Source organism: Protopterus annectens, chromosome 5.part1, assembly GCF_019279795.1.
Source record: "Protopterus annectens isolate FY-2018-M chromosome 5.part1, PAN1.0, whole genome shotgun sequence".
NCBI classification, from domain to species: domain Eukaryota; kingdom Metazoa; phylum Chordata; order Ceratodontiformes; family Protopteridae; genus Protopterus; species Protopterus annectens.
The window spans coordinates 447,516,748-447,538,995 of NC_056736.1; the positions used below are offsets into that span (position 1 = coordinate 447,516,748).

Here is a 22,248-nt window from a genome sequence, read left to right on the forward strand (position 1 = left end):
GGGGGGGGATTAACCTGCATATTTTATTGGTGATTGTATGTGTGGCATTTTTCTTTGAAGCAGGTTGTAGCAAAACAAGGTTGTACTGTAGTTGAAAGAGGATGATGCCATTACCAGTGGCTAATTTTGGGTACTTTGGATAGAAATGGGGATAGTTTGTTAGCCCAGAATAGCAGTGAGTTGATGCTTTTCCTGGTTTTATCAAGATGGTGAGTGATGCTGAGTGATCTAGGCATAGACCCAGGTATTTGAAAGAGCTAGTTTCCTAAGGCTTTACTGTTGTGATCAAATATTTGTAGCAGAGAATGAGTTTTTGGGAGCTATTGCTTGGTACCAAAAAGCATGTTTTGTTTTGGATTTGTTAATATAAAGATTTTGTTTGTAATCCATTGTATAAGGGAGAGGAAATCAGCTTTTTTTTTGAGTGCTTTGATGGGTTGATTTCACCAGAATAGAACCACATCAGCTGCATAAAGTAGTGGAGGTAGGCAAGGGAGTTCTGCGGAAACTTTAATGATGGAAAATAGGAGGGGGCAAGGGTTAGAACAGTGTGGGTTGGCTGAAAGAGAAAGTGAGTACTGGACTTTGTGCTGGTTAGATAGTGTGGAACAGTGGAATAGCATTTGGGCTAATTTCATTTTCAAGAATTTTATGGTGTCCTTTTATTCCCATGTTGCAGTATTCGTACTGAGGGATTCTCCACCTCAGGTGACCCAAACGTCAGCTCCTATACAAGTTTAAGCCTGGTGGCTGTTGGTGTGTGGGGTGTCATACGCAGGGCCATAATCCAGGTGCCTTAAATGTGACCTCTGCATGCACAGACCTCGACTTTTCTGCTGCAGTCGAGTGTTAGATTGATTGCATCGCTCTTCTACTATCAAGATGTCTAAAGCTAAGTACTCCATTGGAGAATTCTTAATTTATTATTGCTCAAGCTTGGTTAGCTGTTTGGTTCTTAGCTGATGTCCACTAAGAAGGGTAAATGCCGATGTGGATCTCAAATTCTGCATAAAGGATGCCCGTGATCGTTACGTATTATGTTTAGGTTGGGAACATGACCATACATCCTGTGCCATTTGCCAATCCTTTGTCCCAAAAACACTGACTGCTCTTAATCTATACCTGGAAAACCAGAGAGTTAAAAGTTGATATTTAGGGTGAATCCCGAATCAGCCACCCAGGTGGAGCCACCATGAAAAAAGGCCAGACTTTCACGGCCTACTACTGCTGCCCCTCTGTCATAAGATGCCCCGCCAGCTGCCAATTTAGGGGTTGAGGGATGCCTGCTAGAGCAGTCTACTTTGTTGGCTCCCCTTGAAGCCGCTTCTGAAATACCTGCTAGCATGTCCGTGGAGTTTACTCAAATGTCTGTTTCTGCCAAAGTTGAAGTGGAGAGTCTCCACCAGACACCTGTCCGGGATGCAGGAATCCTAATTCTTTCCATTAGCTCAGGCCCTTGTAGCTAGGCCTTCTCCCAAAGCTACCCCTTTGAAAAGAAAGCAAAAAAAAAAAATCCTCTTCTGAAGGAATTCCTGACTGGCAATCATTTACTCAATCGTTGATGTAGGGCTTCATGGCCCTTAGGCCCTCAGCCTCCTCACCCTCCACTAACCCAGTGCTTAGCCCTAGTCCTGCTTCATCTACCTCAGATGTTATTCGTGTTTCACTGTTGTATTCATCACACTTGTGTTATCTGCCTGCGGGTAGCCCTCAGTTGGCCGGCATACCAGAGTCTTGGGATTTGAGTCTGATGCTGTCGCTTCTTCTATGACGTCAGGTAGTAGAGGGTATAAAACAGGCAGCTGATGCTATTACATCAGTCTTTTGTGCCGAGAAGGAGCCCGAACGAGTTCGCAAGTGCCGGTTGTCCGCTACCTGAAATTTTCATTTTTCGAGTTTCAAACCTGAAGTCTTCTAAAGCTAAGTACCCCGTTGGATTCTTTTTTCTTGCTCTAACCAATGTCAGAAAAAGTTAACAATTGTCTTGCCTGTGGAAAGCAAATACCTCCGAGATTTTCGTTCTTACTGCGTCACCTGTTTAGGCCCAGACCACAACGTTCCTCTGTCTGTTTTGTGCCTTGTTTAACGCCCGAACCATTCGTCGGGCTATTTTTGTCACTAAATTCGTATTCCGAAATGGCTTCAATAAGCCATCTAACTACCAATCTTCTGAAAAAGCATAAAGATAGACCGCATAGGTCCAAAACTGCCGACAACGCTTCCGTTAAGCTAGTCTCCAGTTCGTCGCTACTCAGTTAAGTGCCTTTGCAGCCCCTGATGCCCGCTTCTGCAGATTCGCAGGCCTCTGCTGAGACCCATTCGGAGTCCGCCATGCTACGAGATGCTTTGACTATGGAACCAGAAGTCTGTACTTTGGATTGGTCTGGAGCTGCTATGCAGGCACTGGCTAATGAGGGTGTATTCAGACCTGATGATCGCATTAAACTGCCAACTTCGTTTTCAGCTAAAACTACTGAGGTTCTCAGGCCCAGATTACGCATTTACCGCTAGAAAACCGACCAAAGCACATGCTCAAGCTCCCATGCCTCAAAAAATAAATGCTTAGAATGGCTGAAGACCTTATCACCCTAATTAGGGGAAGCCAGCCTTCCCCTGCTATGAGACAGGATTGAGTTTTTGAATCTACAGACCAGGATTCCGATGACTCTGACCCTTCTGATTACCAGGACATACCCTTATCAACCTTTGAGTATTCAGATGCAGAAGAATCCATTCCCTCTGCCTCCCCTCCAGAGGATTTTTCTGTTGGTGAAACCTTGCATACTTTGAGAGCATTTCCACTGGGAATGCCAGGACTATCCTCAGTCCAAAAAGAGACTTAGAATTTTTAGCGTTGCCTCAGCACAGGCCTCTAGCTATACCTCCTATCCTGGATGTTGTAGATGTCTTCATGGAATCCAGTCTTACTCCAGACACTTTACCACTGGCCCCTAGAAAGCCTGACCGGTATTGGAGTACCTGATTCTCACAAATTTCTCTAAGAATTGTACTACGGACCAGAGACCATTTCACAGGGACCTAAAGGTATTAAGGCTACTACAGCCAAAAACTCTACTCCTTCAGACAGGGATTCCAGAGCTTTAGACAGATGGGGTAAGAAGGTATATACCTCTGCAACTCTTGCCATCAGGACATTGAACTGCCAGTTTCACATGTTGAAGTACCGGCAACATGTTATGGAACTAATTAAACAAAAATGGTGTTATTTCCAGAATGTGCAGAAAATAAAGATTTACAAGAGTTAATGCATTCTGCAAACCAAGTTAGTAAGTATACTTTGCAGTGTGGCTTTGATGCCGTAGAAGCATCTTGCAGGGCTGCAGTCACCGGGTCTGTACTGAGAAGGCATGCTTGGCTGAAGGAAAAACTTGCCAGACCATGTCAAATCAAAATTACTAGATGCTCCTTTAAATCAGGACCATTTGTTTGGCACCAAAGCAGAAGAGGTTCTTAAAAAGATGGAAGAAAAAGCTAAATCTATGCAAACTGTTAAAGAATTCTTACAAGTGCAGCCACCTAGATTCAATAGGCATTGGCCTTCTAAAAACTGGTCCTTTCCAGCCCCTTCCAGGCCGCCTCAGTCCAAAAAACAGGGGAACCAGATTACCAAGACTACAGTCTCAGGGTATGCAGAGATCTAAACAATGGAGTGTTCCCACCTCAAAAACAGGGAGTGGTAAGCCACCCCCTTATAGAAAAAGTTCACAATGACTTAATTATCCTTCCCATCCTTGCCCAACTACTTGCGCCCCTAGGAGGAAAACTTGCCCTTCATGCCAAAAACTGTATGTCAATTGCTCAGGACCGATGGGTTCTAAACATTGCATTCCAGGAGTGCAGACTCTTCCATTCACTGCCAACCTCAAGCGGGTTTCCAGACCTTCCTCCAAACCAGTGGGTAGAGGCTCAAAAGCAAGTACTTTCCCTGCTCAATATCAGGGCTATTGAACCTGTTCCACTCCTACAAAGGGGACAAGGTTTCTACTCCAGACTGTTCCTGGTGCCCAGAAAAGGGAGTTCTTGACACCCTATCCTGGATCTATAAATTCTCAACAGTTTTCTGGTTGTACCAAAATTCAAAATGCTTACCCTGCTGCAGCTTCTCCCTATGCTAGCCAAGGATGCCTGGTTAGTCACCCTAGACTTAAAAGAAGCTTATCTGCACAACCCCATAAGGGAGTCTTGCAGGTAATATCTATGCTTCAGGACAGGCTCTATGCACCATCAGATGTTTTTCGTGTTTCACTGTTAGTCATTACATTTGGGTTATCCTGCTGGCAGGTTGCCCTCAGTCGGCCTGAATTCCAAAGTCTTGGGTCTTGTGTCTGTTGCTGTCGCCTCTTCCCTGATGTCAGGTCATCAGGGGTATGAAAGATGCAGCAGATGCCATTTTATTCAGTTTTTCTTGCCACGCGGTGCCCAAAGCAGAAGCATTTCGCAAGTGCCGGTTGGCCGACTCCCGAGATTTTCGTGTTCGTGTTTCAGATCCGAAGTCTTCATTAAAAGCCAAGTACCCCGTTGGGGAAACTTTTTTCTTGCTCCAGACCGATGTCAAAAAGTTAATTGTATTTCTTGTGGGAAGCAAATACCTCATAAGGACTTTCATTCTTACTGTATTCCTTGCCTAGGCCCTGACCACGACATTGCTAGTTGTCTGTTTTGTGCTAGATTTAACCAACGCACTTAAGCGTCGGAACGATTTTGCATTAAGCTATTTTGGGCGAAGATTTAATTATACAATGTCATCTGATAGCCATCCGACTACCGGAGTTCACAAAAAACGCAAAGAAAAAGAAAGGCAACCGAGGTCCAAAACAGATGAAGCTTCTAAGCAAGTCGCCGGTTCACCGGTTCTCAGTGAGGTGCTTTTGCAGGCCACCACTGACTCCCACATGGAGTTGGCCAGGCCGCTGGAAACTCAAGGTATTGGAGCCTCAGAGATTTTTCCCTCAGATGGGTCCAGAGCCGCTGAGCAGGCATTGGCTTCTGAGGGTGTATTCAGACCTAAACACTTGTATATTAAACCGACTTCGACTAAAACACCTTTAAAGGCAAAAAAACAAGTTCACCAACTACAACGACAGGCCTTCATGCCCAAAAAACAGATGCTCAAAATGGCTGAAGACTTTATCACCTTGATCAGGGGTTCCCATCCCCTTCCTAAGAGGCCTAGGCAAGAGACAGTCTAGGAATCTTCAGATCAGGTTTCCATTTCTTCTGATTCCTCTTCTGATCAGGAATATTCTCTTCCCCACTATGAGGATTCTGATGCTGAAGAATAAATTCCTTCAGCTCCTCCTCCTGAGGAAACCTTGCATACCATGAGGGAGCACTTCCACTGGGAGAGCCAAGATTTTTCAGAATCTAAGAAAAGGCTCAGATTTCCTTTTAATTCCTCAACACAGGCCTCTAGCAGTTCCATCTGTGTTGGACATTGTAGATGTGTTCTCTGAGTCTAGTCTGACCCCTGACGCTTTACCTCCAGCTCCTGTTAAGCCGGACAGATACTACAGGGTCCCTGACTCTCATAAATTCCTTTTCAAAAACCCTACTGCAGACCCAGCAACTATTTCTTAGGGTCCGAAAGGGGTCAAGGCTTCTACTGCAAAATCCCAACCCCCTCTGACAGGGATTCTAGGGCACTGGATAGATGGGGAAAAAAGATTTACACATCTGCTACTTTCGCTATAAGGGCCTTAAATTGCCAGTTTCATATGCTCAACTATCAGCAATATATCATGACGCTGCATAAACAGAAAATGATGGCAAATTTCTGAATGTGCAGAAAAGAAAGAAATGCAGGATTTATTGCATGCAGCTGAACAAGTTGGAAAGTATACTTTGCAATGTGGTTTGATTCTCTGGAGGCCTCCTGCAGGGCTGCTGTTACGGGTTCTGTCATTAGGGGGCATGCTTGGTTAAAGGAACAAAATCTGCCTGACCATGTTAAAGCAAAATTATTAGATGCTCCTTTACAACATACCTTGTTTGGTGTTAAGGAAGAAGAGGTGTTAAAGAAAATGGAGGACAAAGCTAAATCTATGCAAACGGTCAAGGATTTCTTACAGGTACAGCCACCTAGATTTAGCAGACACTGGCCTACAAAGAATTGGTCCTTTCCAGTCTCAGGCAGACCTCAAAGGGGCAGATCCAGACGCCCTAGAGGCAGATCACAGCCGCAAGGATCCTACAGGTCTAAGCAGTGGAGTGCTTCTACCTCCAAAGGTGAAGAAGACAAAGCACACTCTTACAGGAATCTGTCCCAATGACTTCCCCATGCCTGCACCAAGCACTTATCTTCTGGCAGCACCCTTAGGGGGAAAGCTAGCACTTTTTTTCACAAAATTGGCACATATAACCCAGGACAAATGTGTTCTAGACAGTTCCTCAAGTCCACAAAAACCAAACAGAAGTATCCACACACTGCAAATTTCAGCAAAATAAATCCACCGTTTTTTAAATAAAAAGAGAATTTAATGCAAATAATGCTCATCGGTGAGTGCTTTCTTTCCGTGCAGCCGGTTCATCAAGAAAGTTCTGATGAAACTAAACTGCGACTCAATCTTTACCTCTTGTGACTTTATTCTCTTTATTAATGTCTTATTTTTGCTGAAAAATAACAGTCTATGATACTTCTTGTGAACAGATATTGTGGAAGGATACTTTGTGAACCAAACGGAACTTTGTAGATTCATGTGTTCTAGACAGTGTCACAAGGCTACAAGTTTAATTTCTATACCCCGCCAAGGCCAAACGGTTGGCCAGACCTGCCAAAAAAAATCAATGGGCAGAAGCTCAAAAACGAGTCGCAGCTCTCATGGACATAAGGGCTATTCAGCAAGTGCCACAGCAAGAGCAGGGACAAGGATTTTACTCAAGACTGTTCTTGGTACCCAGAAAGGACAAAGTATGGAGACCAATACTGGACCTATCTATTCTAAACACTTTCCTGGATATACCAAAATTCAAGATGTTGACCTTACAGCAGCTTCTGCCCATGCTGGGCAGCAAAGCTTGGCTCGTGACTTTAGACCTAAGAGGCATACCTGCATGTCCCAGTCAGACAATCATGCAGAAGATACCTCAGATCCAAGGCTGGCTCAAATCATTACCAATTCTCTGCACTGCCCTTTGGCTTATCTACTGCGCCCAGGGTCTTCACAAAGTGCCTGGCACCAGTAATTGCTTACTGCAGACAGAGGAATACAAATATATCCTTAATTGGACAACTGCCTCATACAAGCAGAGAACAGGGACATTCTACTACAGCATCTGACGTTTGTGATGACTTTTAACATGCCTAGGGTACACAGTCAACAAGAAATCAAAACTAGTACCCTCTCAAGAGATAATATTCCTGGGTGCAAGCTTAAATACAATTGCCCAGATGGCTTCTCACTCAAGACAAACAAAGGCAACTGACTACCTATTTCAAGGAAATGGCAGCGAAGGCCCAGTTATCTGCAAGAAAAATTCTGTAGGCTTTGGGCTTCATGGCATCCTGCATCTTACTAATTCCATATGTAAGACTGCATACGAGGAAAATTCAGTGGTACCTAAAGTGTCTGGACACATTGCCACAGTCTGGAAACAATGATTACTCTAATTCCCTGCCTGCAACAGGAGTTTCAATGGTGGACAACGGCTTGTCACCAAAACAAGGGACAGCCATTCTCACTACCCCCAGCCAGGCAGAGCCTAATGATGGATGCTTCAGATTATGCCTGGGGGGCACACATGGCAGGAAGAGGCATGCAGGGCACCTTTCCCTCAAACCAAAAGCATCTACATATCAATCAAAAAGAGATGCTAGCTGTTCAAAATGCCCGGACAGCCTTCAAGGACCTACTTCATCCGGGACAACTACTGATAGACAGACAACACAGTCATGTGGTACATAAACAAGCAGGGGGGGCACTCATTCTTATCCCCTGTGCAGACAAGCCATGACTTTATGGGACACAGCATTGACTTACCAAGTTCATCTGCAGGCACAATTCCTGCCAGGAAAGGAAAACACTCTGGCAGACTAAGCAGAAACTTCATGGATCCCCACGAGTGGCACCTGGATCCACAAGTCTTCAGCATGATAAAGAAATGGGGACGCCCGGGCATAGATCTGTTTGCCTCCCCTCAAAACAATCAACTAAAAAGATTCTGCACAAGGACTTATCACAGACAAGCTTGGAAAGTGGATGCCTTATCTTTCAACTGGACAAACCTATCAGTATATGCCTTTCCTCCACTGCCTCTCCTCCCCAAGGTACTGTTAAAGGTCAGGCAGGAGAAACCAAAAATTATTCTGATTGCCCCAGACTGGCCACGGCAATACTGGTATCCGATCTTAAGGAACTTGTCCCAGTGCCCAGCCTGGACCTTACCTCAAATACCTCATCTACTGTCCCAGCAAAACAATCAGATTCTGCACAGCCAACTCAGGACCCTAAACCTGGCAGCATGGCGGATAATGTAGCCATACAAACCACACCTCAGTAAAGCTGTGGTGGATGTCATTTTAGAAGCCAGAAGGCCTAGTACTAGAAAATCCTATGCTGGGAAATAGAGATTTTGCGCTTGGAACCAAGCTCAAGGAATAGATACAGCTGTCCCAAATATTCCTCAGATTTTGCAATATTTAACTGAGATGCTGGACAAAGGCTTAACTTTACAGGTTCATAGGTTCGTACTAGGCTATCTGCCCTAGGGCATTTATAAGCCTAGCCAGTGTGTGTGTGGCTTTCGCCACCCCTTAGGATGAGAATACTACGCCCATTTAGGGTTTAGTTTACTGTGCCTCTGTCTAGTAGTGACACAGAGATGACCCCGGGGTAAACCTACGATCTCCCATCCACTCGTCAAGATTTCTCTTGAAGAGAGCTAGTGAGGGGCTCTGCCTAACATGGACTGGGATTCTGTTCCAGAGTGTAGGGAGCCTCTGGGTTATGAATCTGTCCCTCTAGCACGTCCTATTTATTTCTGTTGAGGTTCAAATCTCTTGCTCTCGTGACTCTGATGGATTTGGATTTTCTGAGGTGGAGCATGTCCATTAATTCTGGATTGGACATGGCCTTGTACGTCAGGCATAGATCACCTCTGAGGCGGTATGCGACTGAATAGAGCTGGAGTTTCTTCAGCCGGGCAGCATATGACATATGTTTGAGACCCTTTATCCTCTTGGTGAGGAACTTTTGGGGGTCTTTGCAACTGCTGCAGGTGTCTGGTAAGATGCATCCCAAATGGGGCATTGTACTCAATCATGGGCCTGATAAGAGTACAGGGGCACAATGACCTCTCTTGATCTGGATGTGAATCCCTTCACGATAAGATGGGCAATATAGAAGGTCTTCCTAACCACCTTGGCAATGTGAGTGTCAAATGAGAGGTTGCTGTCAACTTGGGTCCCTAGGTCCCTGATTACCTCTTCCGTACTTAATGGATTACCACCTATGTGGTAATTTGTGGGTACCTTGTTTTTCCCAAAGGGTATGACTATACATTTTTTGGCGTTCAGTTTAAGGCCATGGCTCTGGCACCAATTATCCGTTTCTATGAGGCCACTCTGAAGGATGCTTGTGTCCGCTGGAGTATCAGTTATGGCGCCCAGTTTGCAGTCATCTGCGAACTTTGTCAGCCAATATCCTGTTATGTTTGCTTGCACCTCGGAAAAATAAATGCCGAATAAGAGGGGTCCCAGGACTGAGCCCTGTGGGACACCACTTGTGACTGGCTTAGAGTCTGACATGGCTCCAGCAATTCTGACCTTGTGGGTTCTGTCCTTGAGCCAGTTTGCAACCCATCTTGTGACATATGGGTTTACATTTAAGCTGGTGTTTGTCTATGATGCCTGAGTGGGGTATTGTGTCGAAGGCTTTTGCAAGGTCAAGGTAGGCTGTGTGAACTGCCTTACCCTCATCAATGGCCTTGGTGACTGTTTCAATAAAGTCGACCAAGTTCAAAAGGCAGGATCTGCCCTTGATAAAGCCAAATTGAGTAGGATCCAGTGTCTGTAGGTCCCCAATGTCTGAGTTCCATAATGATCCTTTCCATAGCTTTGCAGACCAGGCTCGTCAAGCTTATGGGGTGGTAATTTCCAGGGTCCGTAGGAGCACCGCCTTTGTGGGGTGGGACCACTGTTGCTGTACGCCACTCTTTGGGTACGTGTCCTGTAGTAAGGCTAAGATTAAACAGCAGCCTTATGTGTGGATTTAGTTCCTCTTGGAGTTCATGTAGCACGCAGCCCGGGACACCGTCCGGTCCCATTGATGCTGTGTTTTTAGCTTTGGAGAGGGTGGCTCTCACCTGGGCATCTGAGATGTTAGGGTGGCTACACTCTGCTGGGATAGATATTTCTCCTTTTGGGGGGGAGGGGGCGGAGAAATTTGCACTGAACCTGTCTGCCAGAATGTTGGCAATGTCTGTGGGTTCAGTGTATTTTGTCATTTTGGACTAACTCTGAGCATATCTGGGAGTTTCCACCCAGGTTTCTAACCTAGCTAAAGAAGGCCTTGTGATTGTCTTTTGTGCCTTTTGCGATTTTTATCTCAAAGTTGGCCTTGGATGATTTTATGAGTGATCGTAGTTTTTTGCTAGTACTGATCAGAGATGCCTTCCCTTTTAGGGATTTTGCTCTGTCATGTAGTAGCTTCCTCCTCCTGTTGTAAAGTTTGTTAATGGCTGGGGTCCACCAGACAGGGCGCCTGCCTTTGGGGGAATGGGTCTTGGTTTTATTAGGGATTGCATGATCCATGCATTCTTGAAGGTGCCCGTAGAAGGCATAAAGGATTCAGCGGTGTGAGTTGTGGTTTCCACTGGCCAGAGGCCTTGAAGGATACCACTTCAGTCTTAAGTGTGAAGTCTGCTTTTGAGAAGTTCTTCACTGTGGTCTTTTGTGCAGGGGTTGGGGGCGGGATGTGGATTTCCAGTGAGATTAATTTATGGTCTGATCTCACCAATGAGGGGTATACTTCCGGTGTGGAGCATTTTGTCCCCATGTTTGTGGTGATCAGGTCTAGTATATTATCAACTCTTGTGGGAGTGGTGACTAGTTGTTCCATCGCATTTGAGTTTATGAATTCTAGGAACCTTTGGGCTAGGGTGTTGGGGCTTGAGTAATGTTCCCAGTCTGTCTGGGTAGTTTAAGTCTCCCAATATGATAGTATTTGGTGAGACGTTCATACTCTCCAGTGTCTTCAGGAAGACTGAGTGGGGTTCCTGAGTTTGAGAGGGTGGTCTGTAGCATGCTGCAACCTGTAGGGCAGTTTTGCCTATGGTTAGTTGCACCTGGCTGGTCTCCGATGCTTCGTGCGTTGCCACTAACTTGGAGGTGTGGGTATCTTTAAATATGGATACTCCCCCTCCTTCTGTGGTTCGGTCCAAGTTTTGGGACCTGAAAGCATGATATGAGGTAAAACCTGGTAGTGCTGGGGTGCTCTCAGGAGCCTTGAACCAGGTTTCAGTCACTGCACAGACATCGATGTTCTCCATACTGAGGAGGGCTTCGAGAGCGTGCATCTTGAGGTTTAGACTTCTGGCATTGAGCAGCATTACCCTGAGTTTTTTTTCACTTATGTTTTCTAGGGAGGTGGGTTTGTCTTTTGAGCCTTGCCTAAAAAAGGCACTATGGGGATGGCAAGAGCCTTGGCCAGTATCAATTAAAATCCATGCCTCTGCCATTTCGGCTCATTACAATACAGAGCCACCACTCTCTTCTCATCCTTTATTAAGGCAGTACCTCAGAGGAGCTAAAAACCTAAGGCCTCCAAGGAGAACGCCAATACCTGCATGGGACCTCAATTATGTCTTGGAAATACCTTACTTCCTTTTGAGCCAGCTGCTACTGCAGATATAAAGTTCTTATCTTGAAAAACAGCTCTGCTCTTAGCAAGAACTTCTGCAAGACGAGTTTCAGAGCTACATGCTCTCATGGCTGTGGAACCCTTTATCATTTTTTATCCAGACAGGGTCTCTCTGAGAGCAAACCCTACCTTTATGCCTAAGGTGGTATCCAGTGTAGCCCTTAACCAAACAATTAATTTGCAAACTTTTTATCCAAATCCACAGAACAAGGGGGGGAAAATACTGCTTTCTTTGGACGTACACAGACAACTTAAATTCTACTTGGACAAAACTAAAGTTTTCAGAAAGACAGAACAATTACTAGTGGCATATGCCACAGCATCACAAGGAAAGGCCGTCTCCAAGCAGACTATTTCAAAGTGGATAGGTCACTTCATTCATTTCTGCTACTCACAACATGGCAAACCAGTGCCTAAGGGCATTAGGCCACATTCAACCAGAGCTGCAACCACTTCTGCAACCTTTCTCAGGGGAGTACCAACCGAAGACATTTTAGAGGCTGCTACTTGGAGTTCAGTGCATACCTTTACAAAACATTACAATCTGCCTCTTTACTCTAAATCCAGGGCAGGCTTTGCCACTGCAGTTGTGCAGGGCCTCATAGCCACTCCTAATGCTGTTTAGCTCCAGCCACCCAACCAGAGCTTTGGGACTCCACCCAAATGTAATGACTGCAACAGTGAAACACTAAGAACATAGCACAGTTGTGTACACTTACCATAAATGTAGATGTTCGAGTGTATTCACTGTTGCAGTCCAGGTTACCCACCCGCCATCCCCCTTATTTTTGCTGGAACTTCTCTTTACTTCTCTAATCTATACAACCTTGGTGGTATATTTTCTTACAGATGAAGATAAAGCTTATTTTGGTGCATGTATGTTTTATTTACATAATTTTAGCCTACCCTTTTGGGGGCACCTGACATCTGGGGCAAAAAAAAACTGAATAAAATGGTGTCTGCTGCATCTTTCATACCCCTGATGTCAGGGAAGAGGCGACAGCAACCGATGCAGGACCCAAGACTTTGGAATTCTGGCCGACTGAGGGCAACCTGCCAGCAGGATAACCCAAATGTAATGACAAACAGTGAATACACTCCTAACATCTAGAGTTATGGTAAGTGTACACAACTGTACTTTCACTGCACTTCCCTTTGGCTTATCTACTGCACCCAGAGTATTCACAAAGTGCCTGGCTCCAGCCATTGCATACTGCAGGCAGAGAAAAATCCAAATTTTCCCCCTACTTGGACGATTGCCTGATTCAGGCGGACAGTCAGGAATTGCTACTTCAGCACCTGGCATTTGTAAAAAGACTCCTATCGTCATTGGGGTATACCATAAACTAAACGAAATCACAACTAGTGTCCAGTCAAACAAAACTGTATTCCTGGGTGCAAGCTTGAACACAACTTCCCAGATGGCATTTCTCACTCCAGAAAAATAGGTCTATTTGAACTACTACTTCAAACAAATGGCCACAAAAACCCCAGCTATCTGCAAGGAAAATACTGCAAGCCCTAGGGTGCATGGCCTCATGCATTCTGCTAATTCCATATGCAAGACTGCATGAGTAAACTTCAATGGTACTTGAAAAGTTTTTGGTGCTAACATTCTCAGGACCTGGGAACCGTCCTTGCTATCATACCTTGTCTAAGGGCAGAGTTCCTTTGGTGGGCAGAAGCATGCAACTGCAACAAAGGACTGCCTTTCACTCAACCCCTTGCCGTCCAAATCCTGAGTAGATGCATCAGACTATGCATGGGGGGCTCACATGGCAGGTAAATGCATTCAAGGCAAGTGGAGCCCAGGACAAATCCTCCTGCACATCAATCAAAAAGAGATGTTAGCTGTACAGTATGCTCTGACAGCCTTCAAATACTTAATCCTTCCAGGACAGCTGCTGATAAAAACACAGTACCACAGTTATGTGGTACTTAAACAAGCAGGGGGGAACCGTTCTTACCCGCTCTGCAGGTTAGCCATGACCCTGTGGAACACAGCCTTGAGCAACCAAGTGCATCTACAAGCTTAGTGTTCCTGTCGGGTAAACATTTCACTGGCATGCGACTTAAGCAGAAATCTCTTGGAACCACACAAGTGGAAATTGGAGCCCAACACATTCATCCTTCTAATCCAGAGGTGGGGGACACTGGAGGTGGACCTCTTTGCCTCCCCCAAGAATCACCAGTTGAGCAACTTTTGCACCAGGAACCCTCACAGCAGGGCCTGGAAGGTGGATGCCTTATCCTTCAAATGGGAAAACCTCTTAATTTATGCCTTTCCACCTCTGCCCCTCCTCTCAAAGGTACTAATCAAGATCAGACAGGATAGTCTAAGGGCAATTCTTATTGCCCCAGACAGGCCACGCCAGCACTAGTATGCACTCTTACGCAGTCTGACAACAGTGACACACTGGCACCTTCATCAGACACCTTCCTTGCTGTCTCAGCAGAAGGGACAGATTTTGCATTCACAGCTGTAAACCTTGCAGCCTGGCTTATCCCCTGAATACTCCTCCAGCAGCCCTCCGCAAACTGTGCTGGACGTCCTTCTTAAGGCCAGAAGGTGTAGTACTAGGAAAATCCTATGCTGAAAAGTGGAGAAGCGATTGTTCTTGGAATCGGTCTCAAGGAAGGGACACAGCTGTGCCCTCCTTACCTCAAATCCTTAGTTACCTAGCAGAGCTACTCCATAGAGGCCTATCCTTCTCCATTAAGATTCATGCCTCTGCCATCTTGGCTCATCATAATACTGAGCCACCTCTATTTTCTCTCCCTCTCATCAAACAGTTCCTGAGAGGGGCTAACAATTTAAGGCCCCCTAGGAGAGCAACCCACCCCTGCCTGGGACCTTAATTTTGTACCGGAAAAGCTCACGTTTCCCTCTTGAACCTGCGTCTTCAGCAGTGTTAAAATTCATTTCTTGGAAAACAGCCTTGCTTTTAGCCATTACCTTAGAAGAGTGTCTGAGTTGGACACTAATGGCTGTGGAATCCTTCATTATTTTCCATGCTGACAGGGTTTCTCTCAGGACCAACCTGTCCTTAATGCCTAAGGTGGTCTCCAGTGTGGCTCTAAACCAAGCCATCCATTTGCCAACCTTCTTCCCTAATTCTCAGAATAAGGAGAAAAGGATCCTGCACTCCTTGGAGGTGCACAGACAGCCCAGGATGTTCATCATGTTTCACTGTTTCAGTCATTACCATTGGGTTATCCTGCTGGCAGGCTACCCGCAGTCGGCGTGAGTTCCAAAGTCTAGGTCCGGCGTCTGTTGCTGTCGCCTCTTCCTTGACGTCAGTGTGCCAGTGGTATAAAAGATGCAGCAGACGCCATTTTCTTCAGTCTTTCTCATCGCACGGTGCCCGAAGCAAAAGCAGTTCGCAAGTGCCGGTCTGCCGACTCCTGAGATTTTCAAACTCTAATTTCAGAACCGAAGTCTTCATTAAAGCTAAGTACCCCGTTGGGGAAACTTTTTTTTTCTTGCTCCAGACCGATGTCAGAAAGTTAATTGCATTTCTTGTGGGAAGCAAATACCTCATAAGGACTTTCATTCTTACTGTATTCCTTGCCTAGGCCCAGACCACGACGTTGCTAGTTGTCTGTTTTGTGCTAGATTTAACCAATGCACTATTAAGCGTCTATGATTTTGCATTACATTGTTTTGGCAGAAGATTCAGTTATATAATGCCGTCGGAACAGCTGCTGACCAGAGTTTATAAAAAGCGCAAAGAAAAGGACAGGCATCAGAGGTCCAAAACCGACAAGGCTTCTGTTAGGCCTGTTGCCAGTTTGCCGGTTCTCAGGCGCTTTCGCAGCCCCTGATGCCCGCTACCTCAGAGCCACAGGCTGCTTCAGACTCCCACGTGGAGCCGACTAGGCCACTGGAAACTCAAGGTATTGGACACACTGAAACTATTCCCTCAGATGGGTCTGGAGCCACTGAGCAGGCATCGGCTTCTGAGGGTGTTTTCAGACCTACACAGTTGTATGTAAAACCATCTTCAGTAACAAAGGCAGACAAAAGCACCTCTAAAGACAAAGAAACAAGTACAGCATTCTCCTGGACAGGCCTCCATGCCTAAAAAACAGATGCTTAAAATGGCCGATGACCTAATTACTTTGATCAGGGGGTTCCCATCCCCCTCCTGATAAGAGGCCTAGGCAAGAGATAGAATATGAATCTTCTGATCAGGTTTCCATTTCCTCTCATTCCTCTTCTGAACAAGAATATTCCATTCCTCCCTATGAGGATTCTGATGTGGAAGAATCTATCCTTTCAGCCTCTCCTCCTGAGGATTATTCTTTTGGGGAGACCCTGCATACCATGAGGAAGCATTTCCACTGGGAGAGCCAGGATTACTCAGAATCCCAGAAAAGGCTCAGACTTTATTACCTCAGCACAGGCCCCTTGCTATTCCTCCTGTTTTAGATATTGTAGATGTATTTTCAGAGTCCAGTCTGTGTCCTGACTCTTTACCACCAGCTCCTGTTAAGCCAGACAGATACTACGGGGTGCCTGATTCACATAAATTTCTTTACAAAAACCCTACTGCTGACCCAGAAACTATTTCTCAGGGTCCCAGGGGGGGTCATGGCCTCCACTGCAAAAAACCCCTCTGATAGGGATTCTAGGGCCCTGGACAGATGGGGAAAAAAGATTTGTACTTCCTCTACCTTGGCTGTAAGAGCTTTAAATTGTCAGTTACATATGCTTAAGTATCTGCAATATCTTATGTCACTGCTTAAACAGAAAATGATAGCAAATTCAGAATGTGCAGAAAAAGAAATGCAGGATTTATTGCATGCAGCTGAACAAGTGGGAAAGCATACTTTACAATGTGGCTTTGATTCTCTAGAGGCCTCATGCAGGGCCGCAGTTACAGGTTCTGTTAGGAGGCATGCTTGTTTAAAAGAACAGAATCTGCCCGATCATGTTAAAGCAAAAGTATTAGATGCTCCTTTACAGCATGATACTTTGTTTGATGTTAAAGCAGAAGAGGTGTTGAAGAAAATGGAGGACAAAGCTAAATCTATGCAAACAGTGAAAGATTTCTTACAGGTGCAGCCTCCCAGATTTAGCAGAAACTGGCCTACAAAAAATTGGTCCTTTCCAGTGTCAGGCCACAAAGAGGCAGATACAGACGCCCCAGAGGCAGATCACAGCCCCAAGGCTCATACAGGCTTAAACAATGGGGTGCTTCTACCTCCAAAGGTGGAGAGGAAAAATCACAGCCATACAGGAAACAGTCTCAATGACTTCCCCTGCCAGCACCAAGCACTTATCTTCTGGCAGCTCCTTTGGGGGAAAACTAGCACTTTTTTCACAATTGGCACATGGTCACCCAGGACAAATGGGTCCTAAATATCGTGTCTCAAGGTTACTGGTTCCACTTTCACGCCCTGCCAAGACCACACAGTATGCCAGACCTGCTACGCAATCAATGGGCAGAGGCACAAAAACATGTTTCTTCTCTCATGGACAGGAGAGCCATTCAGCAAGTACCACAGCAAGAGCAGGGACAAGGATTTTACTCGAGGCTTATTACTGGTACCCAGAAAGGACAAAGCCTGGAGACTAATACTGGACCTGCCCATTGTAAACACATTCCTGGATATTCCAAATTTCAAAATGTTAACTCTGCAGCAGCTTCAGCCCATGCTGGGCAAGAACGCTTGGCTTGTGACTTTAGACCCAAGAGGCATACCTGTATGTTCCAATCAGACAATCATGCAGAAGGCATCTCAGATTTATAGCTGGCTCAAAGCACTACCAATTCTCTGCACTGCCCTTTGGCTCATCTTCTGCGCCCAGGGTCTTCGCAAAAGGCCTGGCACAAGTAATTGCATTTTGCAGACAGAGGAATACAAATCTCTCCTTACTTGGACGACTGCCTTATTCAAGCAGAGAACAAGGACATTCTACAGCATCTGGTGTTTGTAAAAAGATTACTAACAGGTCTAGGGTACACAGTAAACGAAAAGAAATCAAAACTTGTACCCTCTCAAGAGATGATATTCCTTGGTGCAAGCTTAAATACAACTGCCCGGATGGCTTATCTCATGCCAGACAAGCACAGAAAACTGACTACTTATTTCACAATGTTGGCAACAAAGACCCAGTTATCTGCAAGAAAAGTTCTGCAGACGTTGGGCTTCATGGCGTCCTGCATACTACTAATTCCATATGTAAGAACGCATATGAGGAAACTTCAGTGGTGTCTAAATAGTGTTTGGACTCAACGTTGCCACAGCCTGGAAACAATAATTACCCTTATTCCCCGTCTGCAACAGGAGTTTCGATGGTGGGCAAAAGCCTGTCACCTCAACACTGGACAGCCATTCACCTTAACCACAGCCAGGCAGACATTGACAACAGATGCATCATATTATGCCTGGGGCGCACATATGGCAGGAAGATGTATGTATTCAGGGCACATGGTCCACAAGTCAAATGCATCTACATATCAATCAGATGCTAGCTGTTCAGAATGCCCTGACAGCCTTCAAGGGCATAATTCTTCCGGGACAACTACTGATACTGACAATACTACAGTCATGTGGTACATAAACAAGCAGGGGGGCGCACACATTATTACCCCCTCTGCAGACTAGCCATGAACTTGTGGGAAACACCACTGACCTACCAAGTACATCTGCAAGCACAGTTCCTGCCAGGAAAGATAAATACTCTGGCAGACGAACTAAGCAGAAACCTAATGGATCCCCACAAGTGGAAATTGGACCCACAAGTATTCAGCATGATAACAAAGAAATGGGGATGCCCAGACATAGACCTATTTGCCTCTCCTCACAACTACCAATTAGAGTTTCTGCACAAGGATGTATCACAAGCAAGCATGGGAAGTGGATGCTCTATCCTTCAGCTGGAAAAACGTAACAGTATATGCTTTTCCTCCTCTGCCTCTCCTCCCCAAGGTACTCGTCAAGGTCAGACAAGAGAAGCCAAAAATGATACTGATTGCCCCAGACTGGCCCCGCCAGCACTGGTACCCAATCCTAAAGAGCTTCTCAGTGCCCAGCTTGGACATTACCTCAAATTCCACACTTATTGACCCAACAGGACAGTATGATACTGCACGGCCAACTCTACCTTAAACCTGGCGGCATGGAGTATAATGTAGCCATTCAAGGCACACCTCTCTCTAAAGCAGTGATGGATGTTATTTTGCAGGCCAGGAGGCCTAGCACCAGAAAATCTTATGCAGAAAAATGGAAGAGATTCTGTTTGGAACCAGACACAAGGTATTGACACAACTGCTCCAAATATTCCTCCGATTTTGTAATACTTAACTGAGATGCTTGATAAAGGCCTTTCCTTTTCATCAATTAAAATTCATACCTCTGCTATCTCAGCTCATTACAATACAGAACCACCTATTTTTTTCTCATCCATTACTAAGGCAGTTCCTCAGAGGGGCCAAAAACATAAGACCTCCAAGGAGAGCACCAGTACCTGCATGGGACCTCAACTATGTCTTGGAAACGCTCACACTGTCTCCGTTTGAGCCAGCCTACAGCTGATATAAAATTCTTATCCTGGAAAACAGCTCTGCTCCTAGCAATTACCTCCGCTAGACGAGTCTGAGTTAGAGGCACTTATGACTGTGGGAACCCTTTATCATTTTTCATCTGGACAGGGTTTCTCTAAGGACAAACCCTACATTTATGCCTAAGGTCGTGTCCAGCGTGGCCCTTAATCAAACAATTCATTTGCCTACTTTTTTCCCCAAACCCACAGAATAAGGGTGAGCGACTTCTGCTTTCTTTGGACATTCACAGGCAGCTACGCTTCTACTTGGACAGAACCAAAGCTTTCAGAAAAACTAAACTTCTAGTGGCATATGCCACAGGATCACAAGGAAAGCCTATCTCAAAATAGACTATTTCAAAGTGGATAGGCCACTGCATTCATTTCTGCTATTCGCAGCATGGCAAATCAGTGCCTAAGGGCATTAGGCCACACTCAACCAGAGCAGCAGCCACTTCAGCAGCCTTCCTCAGAGGAGTACCAACCAAAGACATCTTGGAGTCTGCAACTTGGAGTTCAGTGCATACTTTTACAAATCACTACCACTTACCTCTCTACTCTAAATCCAGGGCAGGCTTTGTCACTGCAGTTCTGCAGGGCCTAATAGCTTCTCCTAATCCTATTTAGCACCAGCCTCCCAACCTTAGCTTTGGAATTCAACCCAATGGTAATGACTGCAACAGTGAAACACTATGAACGTAGTACAGTTGTGTACCTACCATAAATGTAGATGTTCGAGTGTATTCACTGTTGCAGTCCAAGTTACCCTCCCACCATCCCCCTTTTTCTTACTGGAACTTGTCTGTACTTTATCCTATACAACCTATGTGGTGTGTTTGCTTTTAGATTAAGGAAAAGTTGTTTTTTTGTGTATGCATGCTTATTGGCATTATTTAGCCTACCTTTTAAGGGGCACCTGACATCTGGGGCAAGAAAAACTGAAGAAAATGGTGTCTGCTGCATCTTTTATACCCCTGGTGCACTGACGTCGGGGAAGAGGCGACAGCAACCGAAGCTGGACCTAGACTGGAACTCAGGCCAACTGCGGGTAGCCTGCCAGCAGGATAACTCAATGGTTGACTACAACAGTGAATACACTCTAACATCTACATTTATGGTAGGTACACAACTGTACTTTCTACCTTGACAGCAGGACTAAACCTTTCAGAAAATCTGACCAGCTGCTAGTCAGCTTTTCTACAGGGACAGAGGGCAAGGCCGTTTCAAAGCATACCATTTCCAAATGGATAGCACACTGCATCCATTTCTGCTACAAGCACCATGGAAAACCTACCCCACAGGGGATCAGAACACATTACACTAGGGCTACTTCCACCTCTACAGCATTTCTCAGGGGAGGGATATTCTGGAAGCTGCAACCTGGAGTTCTGTACACACCTTCACCAAGCATTACCACTTACCTATTTTTTCTAAATCGAGAGCTGGATTTGCTACAGCAGTTTTACAGGGCCTGCTAGCCAGCCCAAACTCCTCTTGAGTGCCTCCACCCTTCCTCAGTTTTGGGAATCGACCCAAGTGTGATGAGCAGTGAAACACTAACATAGTACAGTTGTGTACGCTTACCATAAATGTATATGTTAGTGTATTCACTGTTGCACTTCCTGATGTTAGTTTTTCACTGATGTTCTTCATCTCACATTGCTGCAGTCCTTACATATGGGTAGTCCGCTGTCCTCGGTCGGCCCGAATACCAAAGTATTAGGCTGACGCCGGGGCGCTTAAAACTGACATCAGGACGCCAGGGTACAAAAGCGCATGACCGACGCCATTTCTCAGTCTTTTGCCGCATGGTCCGATGCAGAAGCAGCGCAAGTGCCGTCAGCGCTCTGAAATTTTTCAATTTGGAGTTTCAGACCAATCAAGTTGGCTAAGTACCCGTTGGGAATATTTTGGTTTTTCTTGCCTCAGTGTTTTACTGGATGTCAGAAAAGTGAATAACTGTATTTCTTGTGGGAAACCGATACCGCATAGGGATTATCATTCTTGTGTATTCCTTGTTTGGGGCCTGAGCACGACGTTGTTGGGTGTCGCTTTTGTGCTAGGTTCAATAAACGCACTATTGCCGAAGGTTAGATTGTGCTAGGCTGGTCTTTGGGAAGCGGTGCATTATAATATGCCGCCGGATTCTCCGCGCCGCTTCTGCTAGAAGCCAGGCAAAGCAGTTAAACCCAGGCAGATGAGTCGTCCGCCGGACGCCGGTTCTTTAGAGGTTTCAGTGGAACCGTGGTTCCGACAGAGACTTCTCTGGAGTCTCAGGGGAGACTTTGATTTTGCAGGAGGTGGTCTCTCAGGAGGCAGGTCAGGCTGAAGGGGCTTCTGTTACTGTACTCCCTCCCTTCCTAGGGTGGTTAGGCCTTCTCCTTCTGTTTCCAAGGCTTCTCCCAGAGTCAGGCCAGTTTTAGCTTCTGTTGGTGTCACTCCTAGTTCAGCAGGGTCTGTGCCTAAGAAGCACATGCTTAAAATGGCAGAAGATTTGATTACTCTGATTAGAGGTTCTTGCCCCTCCTGATAAGAGGCCTAGGGTGGAGCCAGAGTTGGGAAGTTTTGAGCAGGCTTCGATGTTTCAGAGTCTTCAGCTGAGGACTTGCAGGAGTACTCTCCTTATTCTGATTCTGATGCAGATGATTCCACTCCTTCTGCTTCTCCTCCAGAGGATTTTTCTTTTTCAGAGACACTTCATTCTATGAGGGAACATTTTAAGTGGGAAGGTCAGACTTCTCTGATTCTCGGAAAAGGCTTAGGGAATTTTTGCTGTTACCCCAGCATAGGCCCTTGGCTATACCCCCTGTTCTGGATGTT

The 22,248-nt window shown here is 45.6% G+C and overlaps 1 protein-coding gene across 1 annotated transcript in view; it reads left to right on the forward strand.

Annotated features, from left to right (window-relative positions):
- Window positions 1–22,248, forward strand: part of NUP98 (nucleoporin 98 and 96 precursor) — a 1,998,548-nt gene that overhangs the window by 99,868 nt on the left and 1,876,432 nt on the right. The gene's annotated exons all lie outside the window — the stretch shown is intronic.